Source organism: Microcebus murinus, chromosome 6 (genome assembly GCF_040939455.1).
Source record: "Microcebus murinus isolate Inina chromosome 6, M.murinus_Inina_mat1.0, whole genome shotgun sequence".
Classification (NCBI taxonomy): domain Eukaryota; kingdom Metazoa; phylum Chordata; class Mammalia; order Primates; family Cheirogaleidae; genus Microcebus; species Microcebus murinus.
In genome coordinates, this window is record NC_134109.1 from 12,589,585 (window position 1) to 12,599,574 (window position 9,990).

The window sequence follows — 9,990 nt, forward strand, 5'->3', positions numbered from 1 at the left end:
ATGTTTTAGTATGATAATCAATGTTATTATAAGTATTTGCTGGACCTCAGATCAAGCACTAGGGCGCTCAGAAATTACTAGATGGGTAAGACAAAGCCCTGCCTCAAGGAGCTCTTAGGCTGGCAAGAGATGTGCATATAAAGCAATAACTCTGATCAGATACAGCCTGTGCTATATAAAAGTTACACACCAAGCTACATACAGGACGTAAGGTTGGGACAGTACTCTGTGATTTAGAAACAAAAATTCATATATGTCACTTGAGCATAAAGCAGCTTTATTAAGTAAATACTATGACTGTTATTACCTGACTAGAAATTGAACTCAGAGGGCAATGCCCAAGCTCACGCAGCAACTTGAATCCAGACCTTACAACTCCAAATCTAATGCTTTTTCTCCTGCACCCCACACAGCCTCTCTCAGAGAGAGGGCTCTGGCCATCAGAAGGTCTCGGAACCTTCCAGGCCGAAGGAAAACTGCCACCAAGGACCAGTATCTCAGGTGACCTTAGAACATGCTCCTCCCTTTGTAGTCCTCATTGGAGGACAGTAGTCAGGGCTGAAACTAATGTCGCTGCTTCTCAGAAGTTACTGACAGACGGAAAGGAAGCCCTAGCCATCTGTGCAGGTGTAGGATTATTCTGTTGGATTTTTGTTTGTTTTTTGGGGTCTTGGTGGGTTTTGGGATTTAGGGGCAAATCCAAGCACCCCACTGTGCTGCTCATGTTGCTTTTTAGAAAGCCGGTCTTGGGCTCCTTCTCCAAGCTCCGCTGAAGGAGCTGTGGCCACAGGAGACAACTTACCACCAGCAGCCCAGGGTCGGCGCGTAGAGTGCTCTCAGCGGGCCCCTAGGCATGGGTGAACAGCAGCAGTTCTCAAACTCTGGTCCCCGGCCCAGTGGCCATAGCATCATCTGGGACATTGTTAGAAATGAAAATTCTCCAGCTCTGCCCCAGATCTACTGAGGCAGGACCTCTGGGGGTGAAGCCCCAGCATGAGATGTTTTAATGTGGCCTCCAGATGACTTTTGAGTTTGAGAACCACTGGCAGTGCTGCCTTCCTGCTGTGATGGGAATGTTCCGTGTCTGTCCTGTCCAACACAGTAGCTGTGACTCACATGTGGCTACTAAGTAAGCACTTAAATGTAGCTAGAATGGCTATGGAGCTGCATTTTTAATTTTATTTACATGTAATTAATTTAAACTTAAATAGCCACACATGACTAGTGGTATTCCCTGTCTTGCAGCCAAATGCATTCTAAATGATACATTTAGTTTCCCCATTTCTCCAATGAGGATAATACCACCAGGCGCCTGTGCAGACGAAAGATTTACAAATATACAGAATCCCTGTGAGCGGCCTGGGAGCTCACAGCTTTAAAGATGCAGGAGTGTGGTGGGGGGCTGCTAGTCCCGCTGTAAGCCACCGACAGATGATTTAACACCCAAGGGGCTTCCTGCAGGGGGAAAAGAACGTCCACAATCGTGTGGACTTTCCTTAATGCCGAATTTGTCACACAGATCTAATTGATGGAACTCAGAAAACCAATCTCTCTCAATTATAAATTTGATAAATTTAAATCTTCTCAAACAATGCAAAATGCCATTACAAACGGTGCATTTGGCTCTTTCGAATACTTCAAATACCTCAAACAGCAAACGATTCAGAAACACATTGTGTACATGATTTATTACTAAACTCACACTTATACTCACTCTAAAACAGCCAGCTTCCCAGGATTACTGCTACATTTATTTATTACTTATTATTTATTACATTATTTGGGTTTCATCGTAAGGCTTCAGTAATACTTTATTCCTTCCGGTGTGTGTGTGTGTGTGTGTTGGGGTGGAGGGGTCATTCGTCTTACCAGACCCAAAAAACAGAGAACACGTTCTCAGACAAGCTGAGGACATAGTGTTTGGTTACTGGCCAGATATGACTCTTGGCTGACCCTGGGACCTGGATGCGAAATGTAGGGCGACTCAAACAGGAGTCCCAGGTCTCCAGGCCGGCTCCCTTTTTATAAGTTTCGCTTGTGTTAGCTCGGGAATTTTAAGCATCTGTCTTTTTATGACTTTTTTTCAAGTTTTAAAATTTTATGTCTTTCCCAGTATGATATGATGAGAAGGACATTTTGCCTGTGAGGTCTTCTTCCCTTAAACCCATCGCTCTATGCTAACCAGGAGAAAAACATCACACAAACCTAAACTGGGTATCCTAAAATCAAAGTCTGGCGGCAAAAATTAATAATGACAAAAAAAAAAAAGAAATTTAAAATAATTTAAAAAAAAAAAAAACCTAAACTGAAAGATGTTCTACAAAATACCTGAGCAGTCAGGACTCCTCCAAACAGTCAAGGACGTGCAGAACAAGGCAAGGCTAAGAAACCATCACAGACCAGACGAGACTAAGGAGACAAGCGGATTGGGGGCAGCATGGTGTCTTGGATGGGATCGTGGAAGAGGAAAAGGATATTAGCAGAAAAACGAATGAAATCTAAATAAAGTCTGGAGTTTTCGTCAATAGTAACGTCTCAGTGTTAATCTCTTAGTTTTGACAAATGTACTATGGTCATGTCAGAAGTCAACATTAGAAGAAACTGGGAGGAATGTACTAGAACTCTCTGTGTCATCTTTGCAACTTTTCCGAGTTTATTTTTTCAAATGGTGCGTTAGGCTGGGCTCCCCCAGAAGCAGACTCGGATACAGGAGACGAGCGGAAGCCGTTCCTCTGGGGGCAGTTCCAGGATTCGCCTGGCAGGGAGCAGAGCTGTGGGACAGGTGAGGGGAGGAATCAGCACAGAGAGTGGAACGCAGGTGACCACTGCAGGTGACCAGGGCTCAGGCCTGCCTGGAAATAGGGGACATAACAGAGAATTCACCATTCCCATTAGTTAATGGGTGAGGGCTGCCCCAGGGGCAGCAGGCTCGGTGGCCAGAGACAGCCACAGGCAGAGCTGCAGAGCTTGCAGTTGGCAGCTGCCCAGCGACAGGCCAGGGGACGATGTGTGCCCGGGGGAGACAGACGCGACCTTGACATCACTGCTGCTTTCTGAGTCTTTCCCAGCACCGAGTCTGCCTGTCAATGCCTCTCGGCTGACAGCATCCAACCCGTCGTCCTGTCGTTTATGATGCATTGACCTGGCCTGACAGTATTATTTAAAAACTTCCATATTCTTTATTAGAATTTTATTCTAATTAACATTAAACCATGTAAAAATCTCATCTCATACCAGAGGAAGGATGGGATCTGCAGAGAGAGCTGCTCTCCCCCTCAGGACATTTGAGCAATTTGTCCCTGGGAGCATTCTGTCGCACCTCTTGCTGCTTGCATACTGCGTGTGCCCACCTACGCCGTTCAGCCGCGGGTCCCTTTCCGCCTGGATCTCACGTGTGACCTCCGGCGCAGACCCTTCCTGTCCTTGCTACTCTATTTATTCTGGGATTAGTTTACACACAGTTCCTGCTGTTTATTCTTTCCTGCTTATGCAGGAGGAAACCATGACATACTCTATCAGATGCTAACCAGGAAGGTAGAGGTCATTGCAGTAATTTACACGGAAGGAATTTATCCAAGGGGATTGGTTATATAGCCGAGAAACCAAACGGGATGATGGAGTGACCCAGATTCTAGCAATAGCAGGAAGCTGCTAGCACCCTTGGGCTGGTGGGCCAAAGAAGGAGAGGGAGAGGGTGCTACTAGAGCCCAGGGGCTGGGGTCCCCCAGAATAATCTGGTGCCATGGTGGCTGCAACAGGACAACACCCAGGGAGGGGATGCAGCTGGTGCCAGGGACTCTGCTGGAGACGGAGCCAAGCGGGGACACTTAGCCTGGCTTTTCCTTTCCTCCCACCCTCCAGCCTCCTTCCCAGCTGGCCACACCCAGCCGGGACCTGGGAGCACAGCCTGCAGGGGACAGTCCCTGCGTGGTGTGGAACAGAGGCGGAGAAAGGCGGAGGACGCATCTGAGGCTCACACACACCTCCCCAGTCGTGATGAACAGTCACGCGCTTTATAGAAGAAACAAAATCCTCATACCTATTAACACTCCCTTGCTCATTAAACTAGAAAGTAAATATATCCTACTCATCCTCCTCCTCAAATGATTCAACTACCTTTTTGTACAACATTAGACTAACTTTTCTCATTTGCAGACTGTAAGGGACTCGGGGCCTTTCGTGAGTCTGCTCCAATGAGTCACATTATCAGATGGTCGAATCGTCAGACTTGCCTGTGTGAGCACGTTTGGGGTGCCCCTGGCGTCCTTGAACGCATTCTTCCTTGATGGCCACAGTAGGATGATCCAGAACTTTCCATCCTGATTTTCTCCTGCCCCAATACATGGAATCAGCAGAGTCCCGATTTCACCAGTAGAGAACAAGTGTTAAAGATCAAAGTCCGGCTGTAAGGGGTTTATCCTTGGTAGTGACAAAGCTGGAAACATTTCTTTTTTGGGGATTATGAATTTGTATTGATAGCTCTAATTCAGCATATTGTCTTGCTGATCCTCACTTTTAAAAAAGAAATAGCGTATAAATTAGCCAGGTGTGGTGGTGCACAACTGTAGTCCCAGCTACCCGAGAGGCTGGGAAGGAAGGATTGCTTGGGGCCAACAATTAGAGACTGCAGTGAGCTATAATTGTGCCACTGCACTCCAGCCTGGGGGACAAAGTGAGATCCTGTTTCAAAAAAAAATTGTACATTGTTTCTATATCCAGGACATTTGCTTACCTGGCCTTGATGGAGAATTGAGGAGAGTACTGGCTTCAGAAAGGACAAAAACATAGGCAGAGTCCTCTGCAAAGTATTGGGGATGAACACCAGCAATGAGTGCCTGCCAGGCACTGCTCTGCACGCATCACCTACTATCTTACTTAACCATCACAGCTTCCTGCAAGTAGGATCAATATGCCCACTTCACAGAAAGAAAACAGACTAGAGAGGTTAAGGTACAAGGGTCCTGCAGAGCCCAGGCTCTTAACCTCTGCACACACAGCCAGGCGGGGCCCATCCCAGCCCCAGATGAACCACCTGCGCTCACACTGCCAAGCCCATGCTCTTGGCTCTCCCATCCCGTGCTTGGAGCACATACTTGACCTTCAGATTCCAGCTTGAATGCTCCTCTCTGTGCTCCTCCCTTTTGGTGCATCCCAGCACACATTAGAGCTATATATGTGTGTGCACATGTATGTGTGCTTGTCCCTCAGGGCAGCAGTCCCCAACCTTCTTGGCACCAGGGACCGGTTTCATGGAAGACAATTTTTCCATGGATGGGGTTGGGTGGTGGGTGTGGAGGCGGAGCTCAGGCGGTGATGCGGGTGATGGGGAGTGGCTGTGAACACAAATGAAGCTTCGCTTGCCCTCCTGCTCACCTCCTGCTCTGCGGTCCGGTTGCTAATAGGCCACTGACCTGTACCAGTCCCCAGCCCAGGCGTTGGCGACTGCAGCCTCAGGGCACACGCACAAGGACAGGTTCTGTGTTTCGTTCACCTTCCCACCCACACTGCAGAGTACCTGATGCATCACAGGTGCCCAAGTCACACTTGGTGAAGGAGGAAAGAGGGAAACCCGGATGTTAGGTAGCTCACGGAAATGCTTCCAACACAGGGCACTGCTGAGGGATCCCCAGCACCCCTTGTCATTTCCTACCTATTAAAAGGGGCCTGCCCCCACTGCATCTTAACATGCACCCCTATTAGATGGCTGCTTTTCCTAAAATAAGAGTCTTTATCTGCTAAGGGAAACAATAGCCCAATTTGCTCCTCTCTTCAAGGTAACAACCTGAGAGGGCGATGAGAAAACTAGAATAGGGTCTAGGACCAAGGACTTGCAGTCACCCTTCAGGGGCCTGAGGGCCAGTGAGAAGTCCCCGCAGACCAACTGGGCTCTTGCTGGCTTGAGTGCACGGCCTGATCACGTGCTCGCTCACTAACACACACACACACACACACTCACACACACGCTGCCTTGGTGACCAGCGGTTACTTAAGAAGCCCACATTCAGCCACACTCCCTCGAATGAGAGACTCTCTGATGACTCGGGGGCACAAGCAAGTTTCCCCCATGCTAAGCCTGCGGTGTGCGTTGCTTTGAAACTGCCAGTAACATGTGAGCCCGGCCGCCCGCGCCACCGCCTTCTGGCGCGCATGCCACGCAGCGTCCTTCGCCAGGCTTCCTCCTCGGATGCAAAAGTTGTGGACATTTGGGCAGTGCCAGGGTCGGCGTTGCCGAGCCTGCTTTAACGACTGCATAATTTACACCATGTGGTCCTGCCAACCGCCACTGCTGGAGTCGTTGAAAACAGTCCCTTCCCTGCAAGAGGTGGACCCCCTCCACCGCCACTGCTACCTTGTTTACACCATCGACTCGGCCACCGTGCCTATGTATGGGTAGAAAAGCTCCCCAAAGAAATTATTAGTGTTGGCATAGCAACAATATGGTAATTGTGCCTTCCCAAAAGCAGGCCCAGCAGGGCCACTACCCGAGGTTGGTCCAGTTACTGTGCTCTTTAAAATAGAAGAAAACTGCATTCCTTTGACTAGATGGTGTATTTCAGACTCTCCCCTCCATTTAACCCAAGTTAATGAGGTTTAGGTGATTTTTCCTGCTACCAGGCTAACACAGAGAAAAGCTAAGACCCGACCCATAAGACTGTCTCCATGTCAGGGAATTGAACATAAAAAAGATCATTATCTTCTTCCTTAGTCTTCCACCCCCATAAGCTCTCTGACTGCATCTCTGAAGTCTAACTCGTCAATGAAGGAGGGCTCCTACATTTGGGAAGAAGGACAGCTTATCACAGTTACTACAGTTTGGGATGCAAACATCTGAATTGAACAAGAAAGACAACTGCCAGCTGCACGCGAGGACATCCAGACAGGGGGCTTAGGGCTGGGGGATTCTGTGGCTTGAGGACAGAACCAAGGGCTCAGGGTCTTGCCAGGTGTCTGCTGTGCCATCCTCACCAGCAATGTCATTCCAAACCTGAACCCCTGTGTGCATGGCTACTAGCAACCCAGCAAAGGCAGAGACAGACAGACAGACAGACAGGGAGAAAGACAGAGAGAAGGAATCTGGCTTCTTATCCCTCTACAAAAGGAAGAACATTTTTCCAGAGACCTTCAGCAAACGACTTCCTGCATCTCCCTGGCAGAATCAGGGCACGTACCCATTCTGGAACCTTCCAGTAGCAAGGCAGCTGGGATTATTCTCCCATGCATCCAGACACTCTTCAAGCTGAAGTTAATTATTCAAACTGAAGTTCTGCTATCCTCTGGGGGAGGGGTGGACTGGACAGTGCAGAAGCCACCGTTACGTCCCCTACATGAGCACCATACATTCTACCACTGCAGCCTCCCCTTAGTCACCCCAAGCTTGGGCTCGCTCACCAGGGAGCCTGCAACCCAGGGGGACTGTGGAGAGTGGAGTCCGGTAATCCTGCTTTTACCTGGGGAAGAGGCGAACCCACTTCAGCACGTCTCTCTTTAATTCTCAGTTGTGATGTCCGATCCTCTCTAGGCAGGAGTGCTGGGCTATGCCCATGGGCAGTGGCAGGACCTGCTCTCTAAGGGCTGGCCCAGGCATGTGAAGAGGAGCTCCTAACACTCGCTCCTCAACCGGCAGCCAACCTCTGTCCCCAAGTCTTCAAGGGCTCTTTGAGAGGAAATGTGGCCCAAGTGTGCTCAGACGAAAAGGAGCACCTTATCAGCAAAGGCCATCTCTCTGCACAATTCCCCTTATCATGCACCTGTTCGTCTGTCTGATATCTGCTTGGAAGGGGCATAATATTATGCATAAAGAGACACTGTTAGCCACAGATCATTCACACAAGAACCTCTGCTATCAGAAACATAGCCAAGAACCAATAAGCAAGTAAAATGTAATTCTACCACTTCCGGGTAATCCAAACAGCAATGGCGACCCCTTACCAATTTCCAATGTTTCACTTGCCTTCTATCATTTAATCCTTAGAGCAACATGGCCAGGCAGGTAGACGAGATGGCATCGTCTCCCATTTAATAAGGTGGAAGGCTCAAGTGCTCAAGTCATTTGCTTCAGCATTGGTGAGTTTCATACCCGACAGAAGACTTGTATCTAAAATATAGAAAGAGTTCTCAAAACTCAAAAATAAGATAATCAACAATCCAATTTTTTTTTTTTTTTTGAGACAGAGTCTCACTTTGTTGCCCAGGCTAGAGTGAGTGCCATGGCATCAGCCTAGCTCACAGCAACCTCAAACTCCTGGCTCAAGCAATCCTCCTGCCTCAGCCTCCCAAGTAGCTGGGACTACAGGCATTCGCCACCATGCCCAGCTAATTTTTTGTATATATATTAGTTGGCCAATTAATTTTTCTATTTATAGTAGAGACGGGGTCTCGCTTTTGCTCAGGCTGGTTTCGAACTCCTGACCTCGAGCAATCCGCCCACCTCTGCCTCCCAGAGTGCTAGGATTACAGGTGTGAGCCACCAGGCCTGGCCAACAATCCAATTTTTAAAATAACAAAGGGCTTAGACACTTCACCAGAGAGGAAATAAGAATGACAAATAAGCATCTGAAAAGAAATTCAACACCATCAGCCACTAGGAAAATGCAAATCAAAACCCTAGTGGAATACCAATTCATACCTGCTATGACAGTTATAATAAAAAAGACAGACAAAACCAAGTGCTGACAAGCATGCAGAACAACTAGAACTCTACATCGCTGGTAGGAATGCAAAGTGGTACAGCCACTCTGGAAAACAGTTTGGCAGTTTCTTATAAACACTTTCTAAAGGATCAAGCAATCCTACTCCTGGATGTTTACCCTAGAAAAATGAAAACGGAAGTTCACACAAAAACTTGTACACAAATGTTAATAACTCATAAAGCCCAAATATTCCACATTGGTGAATGGTTAAACAATAGAATAGAATATGGCTCAGTAGTAAAAAGAAATGAACTATTGACATGCAATGATTTGGACAAATCTCAAAGGCATCATGCCAAGTGGGAGAAGCCAGTCTCCAAAAGTTACGTACTGTACGATTTCCTTTATACGATGCTCTCAAAAAGACAAAACTGTAGTGATGGGAGCAGCCCGCGGGTTGCCAGGCCTTACGGGTGGAGGGATAGTCCATCAAGGGGGTCTTCTGGGGTGATGGAACGGGTCTGTGTCTTGATTGTGGTGGTAACTACACAAATATATGCATGTTTTAAAATGCATAGAATTGTGCACCAAACGGGGGGAAAAGCCAGTTTTTACTGCATGATAATTAAAAAAAAATTTTTTTCCAGTGGTGATTTGAGAGCAGGCCGGCTCCTCGCCCACGTCTGCACCGCAGTACACAGCCTAAAACAGCCCGAGGCTTTGCTCGCAGCACAGCCCTCGGGCCCTCACTCAAAGGCTTGTCTTTCATAGAAAATTCTAATAAGGTTTGCCCTCAGGTTTCTCAGCCCATGGAAGCAAGAAATTAGAAGGCGAAGGAAGGAAGCTACTGGAAGCAGGCACACTGGCAGGAGCCACAAGCAGCAGCTGGCCGGGGAAGAAAAAATAGAAAACTAGGAAATGCAAACACACAAACACAGGCACTAAAATACGCCGGTGTCAGGCCCCCTTGCTTCAGAGCTAACGGCCCTGTGAGGACTCACCTGCCTCTCAGTCCTGGGCAGTGCTACCTGGCAGGATCCCGATGACAACCTGAGTCATAGGAGAAAGGTCCCTGGAGGCTCCCGGCTCTCCCTCGGCAGCAGGAGGTACCCAGCAGAGGACACCCTTAGGGTCCTCTCGACTCACAAGCGGCCCTGAAGGTTGAACACGCCGTGATTTGCCCATGAGTTGCGATAAGGATTTGGACACCAGGATGCATTGAGTACACCTGCCAAGAACAGCACTTGCCCCTCAGAATGGCCTTGTTGACGTCTCCTACCCCTGTGACTGTGGATCACGACATCTCTTAACAGTATCTCTGAGCTGAGACAGGAGGATCATTTGAGCTCAGGAGTTCGAG

General features: G+C 48.3%; 1 long non-coding RNA gene across 1 annotated transcript; it reads left to right on the forward strand.

Moving 5' to 3' along the window:
- Positions 1-492: 492 nt before the first annotated feature.
- LOC142871367 (uncharacterized) lies at positions 493-2,527 on the forward strand. Its single transcript, XR_012919614.1, has 2 exons — positions 493-627; positions 2,114-2,527. It is a non-coding gene; the product is annotated as an uncharacterized LOC142871367 (long non-coding RNA).
- Positions 2,528-9,990: the final 7,463 nt, after the last annotated feature.